The 26,901-nt window shown below is 38.9% G+C and overlaps 1 protein-coding gene across 11 annotated transcripts in view; it reads left to right on the top strand.

Annotated features, from left to right (window-relative positions):
• Positions 1 to 26,901, top strand: part of LOC124135804 (arf-GAP with GTPase, ANK repeat and PH domain-containing protein 1-like) — a 95,048-nt gene that overhangs the window by 14,420 nt on the left and 53,727 nt on the right. The window lies entirely within an intron of this gene.

Raw genomic sequence — 26,901 nt, 5'->3', positions numbered from 1 at the left:
ACATGAAATCATCTGACAACCTAATGAGCAGTGGATGAGATAATTGCCAAGTGATTGTGACAGTGATGTGATAACATCAAGCTGCCGAGGCCCACTTGACAAAGAAGACAGTTGACAAATTGTGTGATCTTGCCAATCGGTTATAAATAATGATGCTCAGTAAGAATTAATGAAGATATATTCTCAATATCTATGCCACTAATAATGACATAGACGGTTGTAGTGCCAAGATTGCTTCCGGGTTAGAATTGGTCCCCAGCATCCTATGTTTGTTAGAGGCAACCACATTAGTCTAGTGGTCAAGCTCGGTGATAGTTTGATTACGTGGTATCATACCCAGATGGTGTTGAATGTTGCAATGTTACACAACAAGCTTGTGAAACTTGGCCAAAGGCCCCATTCCACAAAGCGATCTTAGCACAACAATTGTCTTTGATCTTATGTTAAAGTATAGGAGTTACAATGGTCTTAGCACTAAGATTGCTTTGTGAACATGGTGAAACGGGGCCCAGGAAATGAAAGTCCACTTTTAGTCCTTTTGGGTTTTGGATTAGGCAATTTCATCAACGTCAAGGTGACAGACCTTCAAGATCCACTTAATCAACCAGGCTTTCTTAGAGTGATCTTGTTTGACTTCACAGCTGTTAAGAGAAGCCATGTAACATTGTTGTTTGTCACAATATGTTACGTCATTCTCAGTGAAAAACAAACAAACTCTGGCGGAGGGATACAATTTGGCATGAGGCCACTAGCCCGGTTCAGTTTATCCAATGTTAACGGTACCTGGAGGACTACTAGACTATCAGGGGGTGCCCTTGTATTAGCACTATTCGGGTTACTTAATACTTTACTGTAGATTCATTTCTAAAGCAGAGTGCCATGTGCTACTTTTTATGGTTTTGACCATAACTCCATCAACAGGTGTATCAGAGGGTTCCCTATATTATAAAAATAACTCTATTAATCAGATAGTACATCCATGGATGAGGTTACTGTTAAGTTGGATAAGGTCATCTTTATTTGTTGGGTCACAGATCTGCTCACCCTGTTTTCTTCAAATTATTATTTTTTTCAATAAGGCTAAAAAAATTATTTTCTTGGTTCTCAGGCGCCTCCCGCATCATCATAAAGTCCACCGCATGTTTCGATTTTAGTTTCATTTTAAAAATAATAATAAAGTACTAATAGTAATACTTAAAAACAATGGGATCCAATAAAGCACACAGTTATTTCCCTTTACATGCGCACTGCTTTACTGCGCATCTCGTGTTATGGTCATGGCGGCAATAGGAGTTTGTATGTTTGTTAATGTTGAGAGGCCTTTTTCCAGGTTGATGGTACACAACTATTTATTTGTTTACATACTAGTTGGAACATGCAAAAAAACCACCGCCTGCCCATACTATATTTTCTAAAGTCATTGCCTGAGAACCAATTCTTCTTTTTTTAAGCCTAATGCAAATTTACACTAATTGTTTTCTGCTGACACGTCATATGAGCAAAATTATTTAGAGATTACACATCGTTTTCTGAAAAATTATCTATAAAACTTATAATGCTCAATTTGATATTAAAATTTTGCCAAATTGACAAGTTGTCACAAAAGATTCTTGCATAATAAATTGAGAGTTATGTCCCTTTTGTCAAATTAACTCCCTTTGTCTTCCATGACAGAATGACAAAAAAACAGCAGACAATGGCATCAAGGATTGTGTATTCATTCATTTTCTTCTCTCCCTCCTCCTACCAATTATTGTATTCCCTCCTCTGACTTCCCCCTTTGACCAAAGAAATTAGTGGTCCAACAAGCAAAAAAACTACTATGAACAGAGATCTGTTGACTAACATTTAGTCTATGAAATCTTAAATACCCTTCTTGACTCTAAAAATATAAAACAAATGCCCCGATGCTGTGGAATAAAGCTTGCTGGAGCTGGCTAGACTTGCATTTGTATATGTTTTTAGATTTATTTTTTTTCATAAAATAAATATATTCCACAGTTTAGGTGCAGGACTAAGAGATCTGATGTACTTCCATTTGTGAGAATTGATCTTGTGTTACTATTCATCAGTGATTTCAGCTTCGTGTCATTGTAATGGATTCTAGTAAATAATGAGTCTTTTGTGATTGATTTGTGGATATATGTCTTTTGCAAGATCAAGTTCCGTAAACAGAGATGGTTAACCAAAATTGTTGTATGAAAATAGAAATGATATGCGATCAAATACAGATCATGTATATATTGATTTTGTATTTTTGGTAGCAAATATAATAAGTCATGGTGCAATGCAAAGAGCTTCATCATTATTCAATATTAAATCTAGCTCATGGCTAAATCTCAAATGTTTGGGTCATCATGACCCCTTGTCTGTTAGAATTGGTTAAGGGTGTACTGCAAGGAGGCATTTTTCGGGTTTCCAAACAGAATTACCTACTGCTACAGTTAGTGTCTAAGTTCTGTTTTGCATATTGGTATTCTTATTCATGTCTTCCTGTGCATTTCAAAAGATATAGGTAAAGATTTGAAAGAAGAGCTAGGTCGCTAAAATGGGCGAGTCAGCTATAGTTTGTAATTTGAGTAAGTTTTCAAAACTAAACTGTCGCTTTTTTTCTCTTCGGACAAGAAATAAGGGTGAGACCTCTAATATTGGCTGGGTCTAAGAGTTAAGGCTCAGATCATAGTGAAAGAAGTCACATACTATCTGTCATTGCCATGAGTATCAGAGACCTGCATCACTTCACTACTTTCTTCCAACATTCAGCTGACACGCCGCGATCCAACTGGAATACTGTTAAAAGCGGCGTTAAGCCTTACTTACTCACTCACTCACAAGGGATGTCTTTGTACACATGATGTTGATGTATTGGTATTGTTATATGTCAATACTGTATCCATACAAATTTATGAATATTGATACTACATAGATAATTTACTGCCACAAAGTTTTCAATGACACCTCTAGTTTCCATACTTCTAACACTAACAGTGCTGTAAGCTTGTAAAGAGTTTCTGTACCTGAGATCACAGAGATCCTGAGTTACTTCATTGTGTTGAGGTGAAACCCTAACACATCATGGTGTTAGACAGGTATGACTCAATCAGGTATCTTGGATACTATCCTATGTAGACACCCTCACTGTAAACGCCTATACATGTCATAGGTCCCAGATTTTACAGTGGTGTTGAAATGAGAAACAACCATGACAGCGATGGTAAGAATATATATTTTCTTCTTTACATTCAGTGTCCCTGGAACTTTTGACTGTGGGTTTGAATCCCTGTTCACCTCAATCATGTTTCCAGGTTTGTCAGCACCAAACCCGTTCTCATGGGTTTCACCAAAATGGTCAACGTTTGAGACCTGTTTCACTGTGGGGTCTCCTCCCACATCAAGCTGACATGCCGTGATATAGCTGGAATACTGTTCAAAGTGGCATCAAACCAAACTCACTCGCCAGTCACTCCTAACATTCAGTATTCTATTTCCCCAAGGGTTATTTTGGTGGGTCAGTTGTCAGTCGTATATCATGATAGAGTCATAAACCTTTTTTCGATTTGGTTTAAAGTGTTTGTTTCAGATAAGCTAGCATTTATCTCCAAAGGGTAATGAAGCCTATATAATGATACCTATGAGAACTCCACTAAACTCAATGTTTAGGGGAAAGTCACAACAAGATACCATCTTGAGTTGGCAGGGCTTGATTCCCAGCCTCAGTTGACCTTGTTCTGACAGAGTTCTGGTTCACCAGCAAGGACAGTGAAGATGCGGCAAGGCAGATAATGACCAGATAGACGTTATTTACGACAATTATTTTCCCCCTTGGGTAAGGAATAAGTTTTTGCTAAATGCTTCACAGGTTTATTTCAATGCAAGTGATTGCTTGGCAGGAATTTAGCTACATCATCAGTTGGAGAAGTTGACAAATGGAGGAATGCTTCAGGTTAGGGCCTTGAGATTCTTATTGGAGGGGTGTTGCTTGTAAGTGTATCTGAATACATTTTCTGCTCTACCGCCTGCCAATTCAAGCCAGTTCTGCTTGAGGGAGTCTCTATAACAGAATGCTATTCAGCGTTAAATGGCTTTGGAGGTGTTTGATTGTAAGGCTGGGGGAGTGACATTGAGCCTATATTGAAGTAATTAACTTTTTGTGAAAAAAAATGTTTTGATAAAAAAACATTGTTTACTTGTTAATGATACATTGTTCAGAATTAAGGGGGGTCATTGAGGTTGGCTCCTGTTGTGTACTACTATAAAAGGTTATAGGACACCTGATGGCCATAACATATATAATATGGTCATATAAAATAGACCAGTGAAGTTCCGGGTTGAGAAGGGGTCATCAGCAACCAGTGCTTGCAGTGACAGGCAACTATGCTTGTCGTTAGAGGCGACTAATGAGATCAGGTGGTCAGACTCGCTGACTTAATTGATGCATGCTATCGTATCCCAATTGCATAGAAGATCAATGCTGATGATGTCAACCATTGGATTGTCTGGTCCAGACACCATTATTTACAGACTGGTGTCATAAAGCTGGAATATTGCTGTGTGCGGCGTTAAACAACAAACAAACAAATATTTGATCAAATCTGGTGTTCTTTAACTACTTTTGAGTAATTTATTTGAATCCAGGGCCCCCTAAGTTTGTAACTTCTAAACTATGATTTGGGCAGTCAGGTAGCCTAGTGGTTAAAACGTTTGCTCGTCAAGCTGAAGACCCGGGTTCGTTTCCTGACATGGGTACAATGTGTGAAGCCCATTTCTGGTGTCCCCTGCCCCAATATTGCTGGAATATTGCTAAAAGCGGCGTAAAACCATACTCAGTCAGTCAGTCAGTCTAAACCAGGGGTCCGGAAAATTTAAAATCCCAATCGGACATTTGCATTTAGGCCACGCCCCCTTCAAATAGCGTATTTTTAGTACGACTTTTCACACACATTACAAGTTTACGTATTCATAAGATGATGAATTATGAATTATGAATTGTTTCAATTTAAATTGTTTAATTCACTGGACGATTAATAACAAATAATATCATTTTAGATTTACATGGAAAACATACGTTTGTTTCTTTTATAATAAAGATCTGTTAACGTAGTGAACGGTCTAATTAATATTCATGAGTTATATTCATGAGTCTGCTCAAGTGTACGCGTTGTAACATTTGGATCGAGACTATTATCCCATATTTGGTTATCACGTGACCATCACGGGAATTTTTTTTTTTAAACTAAAGATTTTTTTAAAAACAAGACAGATAATTTAATCACAAATACAAAAATATCGTTGATAGCAATAGTTATTTGAATACTTTTTTCATCTGTACTTATTTATTGACCATAAAAAAATTGGATATCGATCGTCCGAGAAAGCAAAATGGCGGTCAATCAAGATTCAATATACGACTAGGCCTAGCTACTGAAAACAATAAAATCTGCAAATCCTCATTGTATGTCAACCAAGTGAAAGTCGTTAGCCACGACTAACAAAATGATCGTCCAGACTTTGAGGGTTTGGCAGATCCGCTCGACTGATCTGCATCGGTCGACTGGCTGTCGTCACGCTTTCGCTTCTTGTCTGAGGTTACGTATCGTAGCATTGTGAGGATAATGAGGTATTATTTTAAAACGGACATTTGAGATTCCCAATCGGACATGTCCGGCGCATATGACGGTTTCCGGACCCCTGGTCTAAACTATGATTAGGTCTCCTGAAGTTTCATGTTTGGTTTCGAACACTGATACATATGTAAGATTAAGTAACCTGAATCTGTTGTTTTCAAATAATTAAGAACTAAGTAGTACTTCATATCCAGCGGTAGAAACTAACATTTTTTGTCACTAGTTCTTATGATGAAAATATAGCAAAACCCTTTAAAATGGCAAATTTCTACTAGTCCTTATCATACCTTAACTATTGGGCAGTTTAGCAAGGACTACAGGACTAGTGCCAATTTCTAACGCTGATATCATTACTAAACAGGCATGGTTATTTACTGTGAGAGACCAGTATATCGGTCAGTATCAGATAAGTAGCATCAATGGTGTACTCCATACTGGTTCAGTCCTCTTTATGGTGAGCACCTGAAAGCTTACAGGAACAACCTGTGATAATGGTGTATCCTCTATCTGTAATTTATACATGTTCCTTTAACATCACAGTCACTCTGTACCAACTGATGTGGCCAATGATACCAGGCTACCAATAAAGGCTCCTTTGGTATATATATAGCTCATTTGAAAACATTCTCCTGATAAGATCAGCCCTTGAGATCCATTTTGGTTAATGAACTCCAAACCTACTGACGAACCTTAACAGACACTGCCGGACACAATTTTGTCTTTGAAGAATTTATCCCTGTTATCTTTGAAAATCTGCTGGAGAATGTTGTAATTAGTAAGTATGAGTGAGTGAGTGAGTGAGTGAGTATGGTTTTACGCCGCTTTTAGCAATATTCCAGCAATATCACGGCGGGGGACACCAGAAATGGGCTTCACACATTGTACCCATGTCGGGAAGCGAACCCGGGTCTTCGGCGTGACGAGCGAACGCTTTAACCACTAGGCTACCCGACCGCCCTAGTAAGTATGAAAATAGACATGATGGTGTCATGGGGCATTTCATTGTGTGTGTTTATTGGAACTCTCATTCCCAGTTGTGTTGCTACAATGCAATGTCCATGATGTAATAATTTGACTGAAAATATGCTACTGAAACAAAGTTACAGATCGTGCGATATATATTACTATAGTTTATCTGTCATGAGGGTCAGTAGGGTAGCCTAGTGGTTAAAGTGTTCGTTCATCTTGCTGAAGAAGCAGGTTTGATTACCCACATGGGTTATAGTGTGTGGAAGCTCATTTCTGGTGTCCCCTGCCGTGATATTGCTGGAACTCAATTATTTCTTAGCTCTTCCTGGGGCGGTCGGGTAGCCTAGTGGTTAAAGCGTTCGCTCGTCATGCCGAATACCCATGTTCGATTCCCGACATAGGTACAATGTGTGAAACCCATTTCTGGTGTCCCCCGCCATGATTTTGCTGGAATATTGCTGAAAGCAGCGTAAAACCATAATCACACACTCACTTAGCTCTTCTGTCATTGATAGAACTGATATCAAACGTATTTAATGATGGGTTTTTATTATATTTTTGTGACTTTGTTCCCGTATTTTAGTGTCAGTGCAACATTTGAACTACAGTAATATGAAAGAACTGGGTGGTCCTGTCCATGGCATGAAGGATTAACTACAGTAATATGAAAGAACTGGGTGGTCCTGTCCATGGCTTGAAAGATTACCTATAGTAATATGAAAGAACTGGGTGGTCCTGTCCATGGCTTGAAGGATTAACTATAGTAATATGAAAGAACTGGGTGGTCCTGTCCATGGCTTGAAAGATTACCTATAGTAATATGAAAGAACTGGGTGGTCCTGTCCATGGCTTGAAGGATTAACTACAGTTATATGAAAGAACTGGGTGGTCCTGTCCATGGCTTGAAGGATTAACTACAGTAATATGAAAGAACTGGGTGGTCCTGTCCATGGCTTGAAGGATTAACTTCAGTTATATGAAAGAACTGGGTAGTCCTGTCCATGGCTTGAAGGATTAACTACAGTAATATGAAAGAACTGGGTGGTCCTGTCCATGGCTTGAAGGATTAACTACAGTAATATGAAAGAACTGGGTGGTCCTGTCCATGGCATGAAGGATTACCTACAGTAATATGAAAGAACTGGGTGGTCCTGTCCATGGCTTGAAAGATTACCTATAGTAATATGAAAGAACTGGGTAGTCCTGTCCATGGCTTGAAGGATTAACTATAGTAATATGAAAGAACTGGGTGGTCCTGTCCATGGCTTGAAAGATTACCTATAGTAATATGAAAGAACTGGGTAGTCCTGTCCATGGCTTGAAGGATTACCTACAGTAATATGAAAGAACTGGGTGGTCCTGTCCATGGCATGAAGGATTACCTACAGTAATATGAAAGAACTGGGTGGTCCTGTCCATGGCTTGAAAGATTACCTATAGTAATATGAAAGAACTGGGTAGTCCTGTCCATGGCTTGAAGGATTAACTATAGTAATATGAAAGAACTGGGTGGTCCTGTCCATGGCTTGAAAGATTACCTATAGTAATATGAAAGAACTGGGTAGTCCTGTCCATGGCTTGAAGGATTAACTACAGTAATATGAAAGAACATGGTGGTCCTGTCCATGGCTTGAAGGATTAACTATAGTAATATGAAAGAACTGATTGGTCCTGTCCTTGGCATGGAGGATTAACTATAGTAATATGAAAGAATCTGATGGCCCTTAATTTTTTTTGAGCAGTATAATATAGTATAAGCATGAGACCTGCAACAACAAATATATATCAATGCTACATGGACTAGCTTTTCGGAACGACAGCTTTATGACATTACATGTCTGCAGATATACAGGGTGTGACAAATGCATGTTTACCAGTAACATATGTCAGAGTACCAGCTTTGGTGGTGTGAGGGGTGACCCAGCTAGGTCCTGAAATGGAGGTGCATTACCTTCTGATTTTGGGCAAACAATGTTGGCAATGCTTTCCAGCTTGGTGTGTGTCAAGAGTCATACACTGTTGAAAATTAAGAATACAAGTTGTGGGGTATTTATGAAATCTAATGTTGAAACTGAAAGATTTAGGGGTCGTAAAAAGGTGAAAAAACGTACAGCACAAAACAGTGTTTGAAATACTTTTAAAACCCAACAAGACAGTCGGGCAAGTGACCCACATGCGTTGCCTGCCCACCTTCAAGGTCACCTGATCGCATTCAGGCATTATAAATATTGAAAGATCGCAAAAACAAAGAGACAAATCACGTCTTCATTCAGTTGACATAATGCAAACAATTACTTGAGAATGTACAAGGAGTTTTAATAAAATTGAATTTGTAAATATTTTTAAAATATTTGCCAGACAGTCGAGCAGGTGGAGGAAATTTTCATGTTGCCTGACAGAAAGTTGCCAGCCATGGGCAGGCAGTCAGTTATTTCAGACACTGGCACTAAAGCAATCACTCCAGGATCCCCTTGATGTTATTGTATTCATAGTAGAATTTCACAACCTCAGAATTATATTTTATTGACTACCTTTTTTTTTTTTTTTTATCTTTTAGGCACCTGGCACTTCCCATGAGGAATGTGAAATTCGGACACATATAACATATAACCTGCTCTTCCAATACACCTTGTCACTGCACCAAGGACATACAATCACATGTTTTACATACCCTTTTTATTTGTACATTTTCTGATTATGGTTAAAGAAATATACGGGGAATATATATGAGGAAGCACACTGGATTATTGACATGAATAATCTTGGTCAAATCTCGGTTTCATATAAACATTTTGCTTTCATAATGAACTTGAACACAACTATAAAATGTTTCACAGCCCTGAATTTGAAAGCAGTTGCCTATAAACTGGGAAGATGGATTTAGGATTACAAACAAAAGATATTTGCATAGGTTTCATTTGTTCTAAAGAACCAACACAAATAATCAGGAAATGTGTTTCTTTGCTCGGACAATCACAGACAGTGTGTTGTACATGTATCAAAAATTCAGAAATCTTTCTGTTGTTGCTGTCTAATGAGATATCCTTTGAGGAGCAAAGAGTAAGAAATATTTTTGTCAGTATCATTCAAAGAAACATTTATTGAATTTTGAGTCATAAATCTCTGGGATACACAAATACGTCATTCATAATGAATTACTGTCTAACGAGGTAGAGAGCTGAACATGGCCATAGTTTACTTGCAATGTACCAGTACTCGAGTACACTTATTCCTTAGGCTGGAACTGGCGTCTGTCTTCAATTTTCAGCCTCTAATCAGCCTGTTGGAACTATCTCAGCAGTTTTGATTTTCACTGTGACTGTTTTTGTCGGGCTATTTCTGTAAAGTTTATAAATTTGTGTTACTTTTGAAGCTTTATCTTGCAAACTTTGTTTAATTTTTTTATGTAAATCTACATTTTTGCTTAAACATGTTAAAGAAAGTAAATCCTGTGAAAGGAATATGATGTATGGTTTGGATCATATCTGTAGAAATAAGAGGCCCTCTATGAAATGTTATGATGCTCAGAAAACCCCAACTGTCTTTAGAATGTGTCCACTACTAAGTCATAATTTTAAAAGAAAATGTTGAAATATTCTCTTCTTACGTTTTGTAATCAAATTAATTTGCAACACTGTGTACTGTGCATTTGCTGTTCATATTTTACTGTCATGTTTGAAATCTGTTGGGATCAAGGGTTTAGAAGTGTCAAACAATCTGGATTCTTCAAACGAACAGTCCCCAGCTAAACCTGTTCTAACTAATACTGAAGTCTGTGGTATGCACTTGCATCGCCTGGAAAAGACATTCTGACACGCATCCTTTTTGATGTTGGCATTAAGTCTATAAATACCTCTGCAGTTGTATCAAACACACTACATGGGAAAAACATGCCCCATGTTTTATTGACGATGTACAAGGGCAGCAGTTAACTGACTTGTTGGCAACTGTGGCAGAAAAAATGGTGGTGAGCTAAGATGTAACTCTCTCGTAGTAGGTAAGGCTGATACCCCGTGAAGATGTTACCCTCTCGTAGTAGGTAAGGCTGATACCCCGTGAAGATGTAACCCTCGTAGTAGGTAAGGCTGATACCCCGTGAAGATGTAACCCTCGTGTAGTAGGTAAGGCTGATACCCCGTGAAGATGTAACCCTCGTAGTAGGTAAACGCTGATACCCCGTGAAGATGTAACCCTCTCGTAGTAGGTAAACGCTGATACCCCGTGAAGATGTAACCCTCAAAGTAGGTAAGGCTGATACCCCGTGAAGATGTAACCCTCGTAGTAGGTAAGGCTGATACCCTGTGAAGATGTAACCCTCGTGTAGTAGGTAAGGCTGATACCCCGTGAAGATGTAACCCTCGTAGTAGGTAAACGCTGATACCCCGTGAAGATGTAACCCTCTCGTAGTAGGTAAGGCTGATACCCCGTGAAGATGTAACCCTCGTAGTAGGTAAGGCTGATACCCTGTGAAGACGTAACCCTCGCAGTAGGTAAGGCTGATACCCTGTGAAGACGTAACCCTCGTAGTAGGTAAGGCTGATACCCCGTGAAGATGTAACCCTCTCGTAGTAGGTAAGGCTGATACCCCGTGAAGATGTAACCCTCGTAGTAGGTAAGGCTGATACCCCGTGAAGATGTAACCCTCGTAGTAGGTAAGGCTGATACCCTGTGAAGACGTAACCCTCGTAGTAGGTAAGGCTGATACCCTGTGAAGACATAACCCTCGTAGTAGGTAAGGCTGATACCCCGTGAAGATGTAACCCTCTCGTAGTAGGTAAGGCTGATACCCTGTGAAGACGTAACCCTCTCGTAGTAGGTAAGGCTGATACCCTGTGAAGACGTAACCCTCGTAGTAGGTAAGGCTGATACCCCGTGAAGATGTAACCCTCGTGTAGTAGGTAAGGCTGATACCCTGTGAAGATGTAACCCTCTCGTAGTAGGTAAACACTGATACCCTGTGAAGACGTAACCCTCGTAGTAGGTAAGGCTGATACCCCGTGAAGATGTAACCCTCGTGTAGTAGGTAAGGCTGATACCCCGTGAAGATGTAACCCTCGTAGTAGGTAAGGCTGATACCCCGTGAAGATGTAACCCTCTCATAGTAGGTAAGGCTGATACCCCGTGAAGATGTAACCCTCGTAGTAGGTAAGGCTGATACCCCGTGAAGATGTAACCCTCTCATAGTAGGTAAGGCTGATACCCCGTGAAGATGTAACCCTCTCATAGTAGGTAAGGCTGATACCCCGTGAAGATGTAACCCTCAAAGTAGGTAAGGCTGATACCCCGTGAAGATGTAACCCTCTCATAGTAGGTAAGGCTGATACCCCGTGAAGATGTAACCCTCTCACAGTAGGTAAGGCTGATACCCCGTGAAGATGTAACCTTCTCATAGTAGGTAAGGCTGATATCCCGTGAAGATGTAACCCTCTCATAGTAGGTAAGGCTGATACCCCGTGAAGATGTAACCCTCTCATAGTAGGTAAGGCTGATACCCCGTGAAGATGTAACCCTCTCGTAGTAGGTAAGGCTGATACCCCGTGAAGATGTAACCCTCTCATAGTAGGTAAGGCTGATACCCCGGAAGTTGTGGATTAGACTTGGTCTTCGGCAACCCATGCTTGTCGTATGAGGCGGCTAATGGGACTGGGCGACAGGGTTCGCTGCCTTGGTTGATGCATGTCACCGTATTCCTGTTCGTGATGTCAATCACTGGTTTATCTGATCCAGACTTGATCATTTACAGACTGCAGCCATATAGCTGAATATTGCTGAGTGCAGTGTGAAACAACAAACAAACAAACAAATGTAGAGCTCACGAGTGGAAACTAAGCTCATTTGGATGCCACATTGTTCATACTTGGTCATGAGTTTTCCTTGTCATACATTTACGTCATTGATATCTCAATCATGTTAATGATTATTTAAGATTTGTGATTTTCTAAAGCTGTTTAGTAGTACAGTCTGTGCCAAATGCATTTGAGTCTTCTCCATCTTGTCAATTGACAACATCTTTTTTTTGAAAGTTTTAGTGTTGTTGTTTTAAGGCTTAGCTTACCAGACAGAATGTTTTTCTACTTGACTCAGACTTCAAACTTGTGTCTAGCATTGTAGACTGTTATTGATAGTAATATATTTTTGATGTATTGATAGATGAAAGGTGTTTATGTGAGTTTAATACAATATTGACCTGGCCAGACCCAGTTTTAATGAGGTCAAGGGCATGAGGAAAACTGGTCCACAAGTCTGAAAATATTCACAGTTGATGCAGATATATGTGATATATGTTTTGCAGTGAAGTGATCAACATTGGGGAGGGAGGGGGGTCCTGGGGCCCTTGAGGTATGCTACTATTGTACTTGAATTGAGGGATCCCATAAGTCTTAATTTTTAAGTTAGGCTTGTGATAAGGACTTGACTTTCATGCTTAATTTTGAACACTGCCATGTATATAGCTATCATTCACCTATTTACAAAAATCCAGCCATTTATCAAACTAGAATCAGATACTGATTGATGACGGCATGATGATGCTTCCATAGGCAGCATCCTTGACACCAGTGTACTGATAAACTTACAGTCTTAAAAGTCGTTTTATTATGGATTTAACTGCAAGATAAATGTCTGTGACAGATTTTCTTGCAAATGATTAATCTGACTTTAATATTGATGGTTTAAGTCAATAAGTTATATTTTTATTGATCTGTTTTATATGAGACTAAACCAAGTGGTAACGAGGGCATTCAGTCCATGTTAATTGTCAGTCATCAAGTGAATGGGTCTCACATGACTATAATTGCTATATCCTGAACTATGATATATTTCGGTTAAATGTGACTATAAAACAAAATGACTCGTGTTGTAGCACAGTTTACACATGATCATCCAACTTCATATGTATTCCATTGTAATGAGGCAGATAAATGTATCACGGTGAAACATTGTCAGTCTGGACCCCACTCATTAATCAAGAAACCCCACTGACTGGACGATTACTGCCAGGAATACTTCCATACAAAGGGGCATTACTCCATTCCCGTGACTGGGCGATTACTGTCAGGAACATGTACATACAAAGGGGCGATACTCTGTTCCCATGACTGGACGATTACTGTCAGGAACATGTACATACAAAGGGGCATTACTCCATTCCTGTGACAGCATGATTACTGTCAGGAACACGTACATACAAAGGGGCATTACTCCGTTCCCATGACAGCATGATTACTGCCAGGAACACGTACATACAAAGGTGCATTACTCCGTTCCCGTGACAGCATGATTACTGCCAGCAACATGTACATACAAAGGTGCATTACTCCGTTCCCATGACAGCATGATTACTGTCAGACACACGTACATACAAAGGGGCATTACTCCGTTCCCATGACAGCATGATTACTGCCAGGAACACGTACATACAAAGGAGCATTACTCCCTTCCCGTGACAGTATGATTACTGCCAGGAACACGTACATACAAAGGGGCATTACTCCGTTCCCGTGACAGTATGATTACTGCCAGGAACACGTACATACAAAGGGGCATTACTCCGTTCCCGTGACAGCATGATTACTGCCAGGAACACGTACATACAAAGGGGCATTACTCCGTTCCCGTGACAGTATGATTACTGCCAGGAACACGTACATACAAAGGGGCATTACTCCGTTCCCGTGACAGCATGATTACTGCCAGGAACACGAACATACAAAGGGGCATTACTCCGTTCCCGTGACAGCATGATTACTGCCAGGAACACGTACATACAAAGGGGCATTACTCCATTCCTGTGACAGCATGATTACTGTCAGCAACACGTACACACAAAGGGGCATTACTCCGTTCCCGTGACAGCATGATTACTGCCAGGAACACGAACATACAAAGGGGCATTACTCCGTTCCCGTGACAGCATGATTACTGCCAGGAACACGTACATACAAAGGGGCATTACTCCATTCCCGTGACTGGGCGATTACTGTCAGGAACATGTACATACAAAGGGGCATTACTCTGTTCCCATGACAGCATGATTACTGTCAGGAACATGTACATACAAAGGGGCATTACTCCGTTCCTGTGACAGCATGATTACTGTCAGCAACACGTACATACAAAGGGGCATTACTCCGTTCCCATGACAGCATGATTACTGTCAGGAACACGTACATACAAAGGGGCATTACTCCGTTCCTGTGACAGCATGATTACTGCCAGGAACACGTACATACAAAGGGGCATTACTCTGTTCCCATGACAGCATGATTACTGTCAGGAACACGTACATACAAAGGGGCATTACTCCCTTCCCATGACAGCATGATTACTGCCAGGAACACGTACATACAAAGGGGCATGACTCCTTTCCCGTGACAGCATGATTAGTGCCTGGCTCACTATTAAACATACAAAGTGGCATTGCTTCCTTCCCGTAATTCTCTAACCTGAAAATTTGATATTTTCTGGACGATTTTGAGAACACCACTGCCCTGATTAACATGGGTTCACTGTATAGCATAAAAAAAGTGAGGCATAGCATGACTCGGGCGTATTGCAAGCTCAGTGGGTATTGCAACATGTTCACACTAGGTTCAATTTGAAGGCCAAGCTTTGAAACAGACCACCTTTAACAGGTGTTTATGATGTGGATGACATTAAAACATAGGCGTACGCCATGCTTGTGCACCGAGGACAAATATTGTGCTTTGGTATTAAAGATATTAAGCTTGTGATACAATTTTCAGATTGACATTTAAACCCTCATAAATATCACATGCTGTATGGTCAGAGCTGAATCATATTATAGCTTTAATTCAGCTATCTCTGTGTCACATAAATGTAGGAACACACAGATGCAGCCCAATTTGGCAGTTAGATTACTGATAGTGTTATCCTTTGATATAGTTAGTTTAGTGCCTGGTTTGTCCTGTGAGTGGGAGACATTTGCCAGCTATGTTACATTTGTATCCCCTGTGATCAGGGAAAGGTCAGAACAGACTTTCTAGTTGATATGTACATAATATTTCCCTCTCTAACATGTGTAATCTATGACCTTTGCCAGACAGTAGAGGTGGGGGCTTACTCTCACAGCAGGAGCCTATAGTGTAAACTTTAAATCTGATCTTACTGCCTTCCTTGACTGTTGGTATAATAAGACGATCTTGATGTAGTCTTGTAAGAAATGCAAAGATTTCATTTTTGTGAAATGTAAAAATATGTGATGATAATTTAAGATAATGATGACACAATTAACAAAATTGGGACTTTTGTCAAACAAAGTACTGTAAACTACGGTATATACAGCATATATACAACAAATGGCCGGGACTAAAAATTATGTCAGTTCGTTATAAATATCGTTGACTGTATTGCTTTTATTTATGTGTTGAATTTATTTTATGCATTGTCTTGTACACGTCAAAGTAATGAGATTTTGATGAAATGTCAAGCTTAACATGCCGAAGGACCATCTTCAATTCATGTGTGAGGCTCATTTCTGGTGCCCTTTGCTGTTTTGTACATGTATTAACAAGTTAATAAAAAAAAAATAACAACCAGGGGCTGAAGTAGTGCCTTTAGCTATTGTAGGGGATTTGACTGGTTTGATTTATTAGAGTCTCTAGGGTCTGAACGACAGATTAAACTTTGCCTAGCCTTAGTTTTTACAGGCTGCTGTAATGTAGCTGGAATAATGATGACTGTGGCGTAAAACAACACTCACTCTCTGTTTACTAGAACCATCCAGCGATAGAAACTAAAAAATTTAGTCCACTAGTCCTCATAATGATAACATATAGCAAGACACTTAAAAAGGGCAAATTTCTACTAGTCTTTATGATACCTTAACTTTTGAACAGTTTGGTAAGGACTACAGGACTAGTGACAATTTCTAACGCTGCAATGTATATAACAATCGACAGTGAATGAATGATTTGTGGCCCAAATACTGCAAGGCAGGGATTGTGTATCAGGGAGTGCTGTTTGAATGCTTTGCCTGAAGTACGCCGCAGAGATTAAATGATATACATTTACTGATTTGAAAACTTAATGCTCTGCAGTTGCTGGTGCAGAATATGTGGGATTGTCCAGATAGTATCATTTCAGTGGGATGGTACAATTCCTGTGTAACTGTTCAAGTGGAGAAACAGCTGGGTGGGGTTGCCCATGAATCAATCTGTGCCCTGGAATAGGGGCCTCCATAGACTGATGGCTAGGCTCGGAGGTTGTATAACCCGACCACAGCATACCAGGAATACTGGGAAATAAACAGTGGAGTTTATACTGCAGTCCAACATCTACACCACACAAGTATAAGCAGTGACTCGACGGGCCAAGTTTATTTGTGTGGTTTGCTTGGCTGCACCTTAGGGCACATTGAACATGTGTGGTGGAGCTATAAGAGGAGAAAGGGGGTATATTTATATGTTTATGTATGGGAGGAGGGGAAGGAGATGTCATTAGATGGAAAGGGGGGAGGGCTTGAAAAGGGCTTCATTGTGTTTTGCTAATATTCATGGAGAAAGAAAAAGACAATGGTTGGTTGAAAGAGAAGTAACGATAAATACTTTCAAATTATGGCTGTGTATTTTATGAACACCAATCCAAAGATGCTTACAGTGCAAATATGTTTCTCTTATGAGAGCAATTTTTAAATTTGGTTTTATAAGTTTGTAGTAGCCTCGATTGTTGAGAAAAAAGATTTTGTTGAAAATATGTTGCAATACCTTTTACCTGATTAGAACAAGACTTGTGAGAAGATTGGAGCACTTTAGGTTATAGTTGTTATAGGACACATTTAAGCTGTGTGATTACTTTTGCTGTTTGTGTATAAGACGGATATGAAGCCCATTGTTTGTTGCATAGCAGGGTTTTATTTTCTGGCTCACTGAGCATGCTGAGGCACCATTAAATTGGCAGCCTTAAAGCATGTTAATAGACCATACGAAATAGCATATCCTTTTTTTTCTATTAGCTGAAATTGGTTTCTTAAATGTTTAATGAATAGTAGTGTTTGAAATAAGATGGAACCCTGGAGTCATTGAAGTTTTGGTGTAAAGTGTTTCAATTTTAGGGTCTAAATCTTTAATTTTAATTTTCAAAACGACCCAGATGCTCATCCTAAATTTAGACCATGCCCTCTCCCATGCTTCATGTGTGATTTGGAAGCCAAAATGATCATTGAAGGAGTGGAAGGGTTATGTATGATGTATTAGATACCTGTATATAGGGGTGTAACCATTGATTAAACTGTCGATGCGTCGCTATTGTCCATGGCCTGATGGGCGGTGTGGTCGCTTAGTGGTTAACATGTTTACTCATCACACCGAAGATCCGGGTTTGATTCCCCTCATGGGTGCAATGAGTGAAGCCCATTTCTGGTGTCCCTCATCGTGATATTGCTGGAATATTGCTAAAAGTGTGGGAGGAATGCCTAAAGTGATGGGAGGAATGCCTAAAGTGATGGGAGGAATGCCTCAAGTGATGCAGGTCTAACGTTTACCACTTTGGTAAAACCCACAAGCACAGGTATGGTGCTGACAAACCTAGACACATAATTGGGGTGAACCGGGATTCGAACCCACGATAATAGGTTTCCGGTGTGCCCAAGAGACGCAACTCTGCACAGCAAATTGTGGCACCTTAGACAACTGGGTTACTTGTGCCCCACTGACTGCACAGTCATTTAAGAGACTATTACAAATACTAATGCAATGGTTGTACTTCGATAGTCACCCCCAGTGTTCGAAATAACTGCCTGCCCATCTGCCCCTGGTTGCAAACTTTTCTGTCTGGCTGCATGCAATTTTTCAAAACCTGCCTGACTGTCTTGCAGCTAATTTAAAACTACTTACATATTCAGTTTCATTGTAACTCCTTGTATTTTCTCAAGTAATTTGCAATATTTCTACTGAATCTAGATATTTGTCTCTTATGTTTCGCGACTTTTCAATATTTATAATGTCTGAATGCCGGCAGGTAACTTTGAAGATGGGCAGGCAACATGTATGGGTCACCTGCCCTATGGCCTTGTTGGGTTTTAATATTATTTCAAACCCATACCATGCAATTCTCTCCAAAATGGGGGTTGAACAGGATATTCACATCAAGTACTGCCACACATGGTGAACAGGTTAAGTTCATTTTGTCCATTTCTAAAATGATTTGGAAGTGTTTGTTTACCTGAGCAGGAAGAACAAATAAACAAAAATACATGTCAGACTTAACCTGTTTCTTGCAAGGACAAACACAAGCCAGTAACTTCAACAGTAATCTTATTCTGAGTGTTGCGATGTTACTGCTGTTTGAAGGCAGATAGAAAAAGATTTTAAAATCAGGGGCAGATAACTATTGAGGAATAACCTCAATACTGGAATCTGGAGCTGTTGCTGTAAGATCGAAATGTAGTGTATGAAAAGCTATAAGAAGTGCAGAATGATAACATTTGTCTGTATTATTAACTTCAAAGAAGCAGTAGTTACATGTTCTTCAGGGATTTTCCTGGAAATTTTTACCTATGAGAGAAAATCTCCCCTGGTCGAAAAGCAATGAGATTTTTTGGCGTGTGATGAGATTTTGCTATATTTCTTGAGATATTTCATATTCACACAGTGTAGAAACTGTATTTGATTTTTGGTACTTGTGACTCAAATAATGTTGCAAGTAATATTACTAGATTATATAGATATATCCTATTTTCGAACATTAATTATTCCACTGCTAATACATGTAGATTCTATTTAAAAATATTATCATTCGTATTAACAAAAAATTACATTCAACTTAAACTTCTGTTCTACTTAAGAATAAATTACAATAATATTTATGTATTTCTGTTCATTGTTGACTTGATGGGAAATTATTCGCGAGGACAATTATAGATCGTTTACCACCATCAGCTGTTCATGTCGTTGGCATGCAGGAGACAACAATCTGCAGTTATCAAATTTTGACAATGTGTGTTTAGATCGTAATTCAATATATTTAGAGTGATAACATGAAATAGCGACTGTTGAATGGTATTACAGTTTGTTGGCAAAAAATATATTATTTACATTGCAGTGCTTTCATTAATTTCACCGTCTTATTTCCGTCTGGTCTCTGATCGTATAAAATGAAATCTTATCAATATGCACTTTTCAATTAATTAATCAGTTCATTATACGACGACTATTGTTCCAGGTTCACCCTCTTTTTTAATTAGCAACAATTAAGTCATTTATTTCACACAGAAGACGGCGTGTTTGTCATGTGCAGCAGCCAGAAAATGTTTACGAGTAACCGGAAGTTAAAAAGACTGTTGACATTAACAATGTTTAAGAGGTACATTTGAATGATTAAGTCACAGTTTTCAATTTTTATGGACAAATTTGGAAGCAAACGTGGGCCACAAGAAATAGTTCAAAATTTGTAATTCACGCACGGTGGCCATTCTTGCACGAGGGTACGTTCATGAAAGCTCTTCCACTGGTGCCGTCACTGGCTAGGCGAATCTCATCTAAATTACGATCATTTCTGATCCGCAAGTTGTAGATTATTATGGAGAAAGAGTTGTATTTATATTCATTTAGTTTTTGATTCCAAAATCGAAATTTGCTCGTGTTTTGAAACTTTACCCGTGATTGCCTTTTTCTCTCTTGAATTCTGCACGGACACACATACATGTAGTTCAACGTCTTCGATTTCTGCTAGGATTTAAGTCTTAAAAAAATATTTTTAATGACTTGGATTTGTAGATCACGGAATAACATTTTTGTGCGCTACCAAAGTGTTTAGTTTGTAAAAACAAACACTTGTTTGCCAATCGGGGATAAAAAAATGTTGCGCACTCCGCCATTGTCAGCTGATGCAAAGCTCCATGCAGTGATATAGGAATCGGTTATGCACAGTATTAAGAGATACAAATGTAGCATGCAATGTTGCGAGTATGCAAATCGCTGTTTCGATTGACAACATTTGACTATTGAATAAACTAGCGTGTAAGTTTTGTATTGACATTTTTAGGTACCGTAGATAAATTTATTCAACCAATACGACATTTTAGATTTTTGTTGGTGAAAATGAGAGTGTTAATGCAGATAAAACTATTGAAAGCTCTTTCGCGATTTTCAATCGCGCTGATTGACTGTTGATGCGATATCTACGACAACAATGCGAGAATATCGCGGAATTGCAGGCTAAGTCAATCCCTGGTTCTTACCAATGTATTTGGTTGAGAGGTGCACTGTTGGAAATTAATTATAATGATAATGGAAAGAATGTTCTTATTGATGAATGTTGTAATGAAATTTTGATTTTGACTTCATCAATTGAAAAATCAATTTCAGGCTTTCAGAGGATCCCTTTTCTGTTTGAGTTTTGTTTTATTGAAGCTGCACATGCATATGGACAGTATATCATGACATATGATCTATTAGTTTCAGTTTCTTTAAACAGCTGGGAATTGTTCTTAAAGATGAAAAATGTGATTTGGCATGAGGTTCAGATTTATGGGACCACATCTTTGGTCTGGAGGATAGAGCATCTGCCTGCTGAATAGAAGGTCTGTGGTTCGATCCCTGGCCACATCATACCAAAACATGTTAAAAGATGGTACTTATTGTTACTGTGCCTGGTGCTTATCATTAAAGGTATAAAACAAGCACTGGTTGGCTCGGAGTCAGTATACTGTGCCTGAGTGGAGTATGATATCCATGTTAAACTGCGGCATGGTATCTCGGTTAGCACTATAAAACTGACATTAGGCTGGAATAGTACAAGCAGCCGCACACACGTGCATGCATGTCACTATATAAGTGCAATAATATTCGCCACGACGTTAAACCCCAGTTCACCTCACCTTGAATTTATGGATTGGTGTTATATACAGTGAACAGTAGTACAAGAGATGGTTTTACTGCTTGTGATTACTGTGTAGGAAGTTGGAGGGAACTGTTATGATAATAGATCATGCCTTTTAAACCAGACAGTATATGATACTCTTGTAAGCCTCTGCAAATGTCAATAACAGGTTGATCTTTCATTTTTATATTTCTTTGTGACGGGAGAGTTGCACAGAGAGACAGTGGCCATCTGAACACAACCTCAGAGGAACCTGCCATTGTCACAGCTGCTCAGAATCAGTAAATGCAATGTTTCATTAAGAAAATTAGTTTGAAAATTTTAGTTCCCACCAAGAAGTTAACATAATTGATTGAGCAGTTAATACACTTGTAGTCCTTCAGGTGTTTATGACTTCTGGTCATTCACCCCTGCAAAAACAGACCTGACCCTGGAGTTCTGTGCAGTGTAGGGTCCTGGGGTAGCCTAGAGGTTAACTGTTGAAGCATTCGCTTGGTATTGGAAGTACAAAGGATATTTTGCAGTACACAAGGCTCTATTGTGATGTGTGTGATACACATCGCAATAGAGCCTATAAACCATATACATATATACCAATACACAAGGCACTATTGCGATGTGTATCACATATATATACCAATACACAAAGCTGTGTTATATATCAGGATATATTGCAATACACAAGGCCATATTGCGATGTGTATCACATATATAGCAATACACAAGGCAGTGTGACGTATCAGGATATATTGCAATACACAATGCCCTATTGCGATATGTATCACATATATAGCAATACACAAGGCCGTGTTACGTATCAGGATATATTGCAATACACAAGGCCCTGTTACTTATCAGGATATATCGCAATACACAAGGCCCTATTACGTATCAGGATATATTGCAATACACAAGGCACTACTGAGAGGTATATCACTTATATAGCAATACACAAGGCCATGTTACCTATCGGGATATATTGCAATGCTCAAAGCCCTATTGCGATGCGTATCACATATATAGCAATACACAAGGACGTGTTACCTATCAGGATATATTGCAATAAACAAGGCACTATTGAGAGGTGTATCACATATATAGCAATACACAAGGACGTGTTACCTATCAGGATATATTGCAATATACAAGGCCCTATTGAGAGGTGTATCACATATATAGCAATACACAAGGACGTGTTACCTATCAGGATATATTGCAATATACAAGGCCCTATTGTGATGTGTATCGCATAAAAACCAATACACAAGGCTGTATTGCGTATCAGGATATATTGCATTACACAAGACCCTATTGCGATATGTATCACTGTCCATGAGGTCACTTAATGGTGATATTTGATTGCTGTTGTAACGATGCCATGAAACAGCCATCAACTAGGCCAGATGAGATTATCCACTTGTCTTAACTGTAATTACAGAAGTGGTATACGTAGTGTTCACAATTGGCACATTACACAAGGCCCTATTGCGATATGTATCACATATATACCAATGCACAAGGCCGTATTACGTATCAGGATATGTTGCAAAACATGTCTTATTACGATAAGTATCATAATATAATACAATACACAAGGTCGTACAGTGATCGCTCGCTATTGCGCTACCAATGGGGTCCAAATAATTGGTGGGCGTTATAGACGATGAGCCGTTTAACCGAAGCCGAGGCGGGGGAGCGCGCTCGGCAAATCTCAAATCATCAATAGGCCTATGTGTTTATCTCACGTCACGTCAAAATAGTATATATTTTTATGGACCTAGATCTACCTGTAATATCATTCATTTATTAAATCTGTCATATTTCACAATGTCTGAAATACGTATTCCATTCTAATTTATCATTTTTTATCAATAAATTAAAAAATTATTCACTATTTCCCGCGATGTTATTGAAAATAAAATTCTCGGACACACATTTCGACAACGGGTCCGCATCGAACATGTCAAAGAGCAAAATATAGACTATTTTAAGCAAATCTTTAAATATATTATACAAAGTGATAAATAAAATCAACAAAAATATATCTAAAAGTAATCAAACTTACATCTAAGTTATTATTTCCATCGTTTTGTGCGATCGCGTGTAATGTAAGTCAAATGACATCTCGGCTTTCGTCGCCTTGAATTCTCGGCTCGGACACAACGTTTAATGCAAAAATATATGCATGAAAAATCTTTGTCACAGCTCGTAACCTAGCACGATACATTCGCGAAGTTCCATATTTTTAATATATATCGTGATTTCCTGCTTAAAACGTTCAGAATAACACGATTTAACAAAAAATCTTTCGCTAACTTCTGAAATTTATCAAACACGAGCTTTGTATCAAAGCTTGATTGGCTGCCTGAGGTCACGTGCTCAAAATTGACCAATCACGAAACTTGTAGCAGATTTCGGCAAGAAAGCGTCATTAGAAACAAATTTTAATCCAATGAAATCGCTTGTTATAACTACGGGGAAAAAACAGGCGATGTTACGAAAGCGCGATTACGAAATGAATGACCGCCGTGTTGTGACAGCAACTACATTTGTGTGACAGTTTAGCCTTAAATTGGATTGCCCACTAATTAAGAATATAAACTTCACTTGTGGTTCTCTTTTATTGCATGCATGCGCTTCTAAGATCAAAGGATGTATAGTGTGAAAAGTTAACTAGTTGAACAATCGTATTTCCGGGACTTGCCGCGGATATTTTCAAACAGATTATTAGAACTCCATTCAGCGATAAACCGTTGATTATGCAATGAGAAGCGTTATGTGCAAATAAACAACGAACAACAATACAATCATGTCTGTGTAAAACTCTCAGTATTAAAAGTGTACATAAATTTTGGGAGCCATGCGTTACCGCGCGTAATAACCGAAGTAGCGCTTTATCGAAGAGCGCAATAGCGAGCGATCACTGTATTGTGAAATGTATCATGACATATTGCAGTACAAAAGGTTGTGATACTTATCACAATATACTGCAATACATAAGCCATATTGTGTTACATATCATGATATATATTGCTTCCACACTTCGATACATTTAAAATTCACTCATTCTTAAATTTCCACGTGGATCATCCCATCGTCCCAGTGTGATCATCGCCATGTAGGGTCCCCCTGCATGCTTGATTGTGGTTGAGGAATCTAGGTTTTGGTTTGGTTTGGTTTGGTTTGGTTTGTTGTTTAACGCAGCACTCAGCAATATTCCAGCTATATGAGGCGGTCTGTAAATAATCGAGTCTGGACCAGACAATCCAGTGCTTAATATCATGACCATCAATCCACGCAATTGGGATCGATGACATGCATCAACCAAGTCAGCGAGCCTGACCGACCGATCCCGTTAGTCGCCTTTTACGACAAGCATAGTCACCTTTTATGGCAAGCATGGGTTGCTGAAGACCTATTCTACCTTTGAATCTTCAAGGATCGAGGAATCTAGGAACTTTCACAGGAACTTTCATAGGAACGTCCTATGCAGGAATCAAATTACTTTGCATTTGGAATTACAAGAACATTTCAAAGTTAATTGCCGTGATATATAAACATTATCAAAATTGATATTTGAAATCACTGTTGAATTGTATGTAATTTACGCTAAACAGACAGACTATCTTAGCCTGAGTTTGGCCTGAAACATCAATTTGACTCGACTGTGATTTTCATAAGTGGCTATGGTCACTGTCTGTACAACATGGTTAAAACAAGCTGACGGATGGTGTATACGTAACATGGTTCCTGGTGAGTTGTGGTGTGTGTGTGATACAGCATCCTCACACAGGATTGGTGGCAGTGATCTATAGCCAGCCTATCGGATCAATACAACAGCCGTTACACGTATATATAAATTTCAGCTTCTTCACTTGAGATACAGAAAACATCCGAAAAACAAGCCAGACCGTCTCTGTTATTAGTACGTAAAAATACTTAATTGATGCAGATGTGTGAACAGAATGGTAGAATGTGAGGGAATTGTGGAAATCAATACTGTAGTTCCTGAAAGAGGGATCATTGCTAAAAAGTCAATATCTCTGTCTCACTGGCCTCGTCTGGTGGATTTCCCTCTTCACAAAAGACTATTGTGTTCGTTTGTTATAATCTGCTTACTTCTGACTTTAAGTGGACTTTTTTGAAGACCTAGACTTCATTACATCGATTATTCTTTTAAAAGAGATTAGTGAGCAGAAATGAAGGACTTAAAGCAAAACTGTAAGTTAGTGATTTTGACCTTTTCTTTGTACCAATAGGCATGTGTGTATGTTTATCGGATGTGGTGAAATATTGGGTTGTCGCTTGAGTAGCATAAACATTTCTGGTTTTAAGATGCCGTAGGAGTTATCTCCCTTTCAACTATCCTCTGACATGTCTTGTGTCTTGTTTATATAGGCAGGCTTAATGGTGATATTTGATTGCTGTTGTAACAGTGCCATGAAACAGCCATCAACTAGGCCAGATGAGATTATCCACTTGTCTTAACTGTAATTACAGAAGTGGTATATGTAGTGTGCACAATTAGCTGTCTTAGGGCTTAACAGGCGTACAAGGTTGTTTGAGGTTCTGTGTATGTAAACATATTGTTTTGCAAAAGAAATAATGGATTAGGCACACGTGACACACTTACTATTCCTTCTCCAACACACATGTCATTTCATTGTAATATGTGAATAATGAGATTGGTATTCTAGTTTGTAAAGAATTTGAGTCCATGAATGTGATTATATTAGAATGGAGATTTGTTTTTTCGTTGTATCAAGTGTAAACGCTAAAGTTTGTTGTGGGTCAAGTGCTAGTGATGTCTGGCAGTTTGTCAGGAAACTGGGGCATCAAGGTTACAGAAGGAGTGGTTTCTATACATTGAAATACTTACAAGCTCGTTTACTGAAAAGCTCAAATATCTCCCAGCCAAGAAAACACTTGTGAATACTTTATATCTACTCGAGTGCAATTTGCAGAAAATATCCCAATCTAGAAGTATCTTGTTTTGTAATAAAACTGTCTGCAGGTCAGTAACGTGGGGTCAGGAGACATTCTAGAGTTCCTCATCCACTGCCGACCTTAATGCAAGGCAGTAGCGTGTATGTTATAACTATAAAAAATTGCTCTAGTGCCTGGCAAGTATTGGAGGAACTAAGTTTGCATCACAAACATATTGTAAATCTTTGAAAATCTACAATCTGGTCAAAATTGACCTGCCTCCTGGACTGTACACTAACAGCTAATCAGTGGAAGAGCTATGGCAGGATTACTTAGACTAACGTTTAGTCCCAGAAATAAAGTCATCTCAGTTAAGAATATTTATCTACAAAATCCAAAATAAAATCCAAATGGAGCCCAGAACAATCTAGACTTGCCAAATCATTCCTGACTTGAGTTTGATTTATTTTTGAATTATTCTCTAGGGTCTTGGAGACAGATTCGGGGATACTTGATTTTCACATACTTTCTGTGATTTTCATTA

This window comes from Haliotis rufescens, unplaced genomic scaffold (genome assembly GCF_023055435.1).
Source record: "Haliotis rufescens isolate VD_foot unplaced genomic scaffold, xgHalRufe1.0.p SCAF_4, whole genome shotgun sequence".
NCBI lineage: Eukaryota > Metazoa > Mollusca > Gastropoda > Lepetellida > Haliotidae > Haliotis > Haliotis rufescens.
Note: the sequence above shows the minus strand (reverse complement) of the source record. Positions and strands in the feature narration are given on the sequence as shown.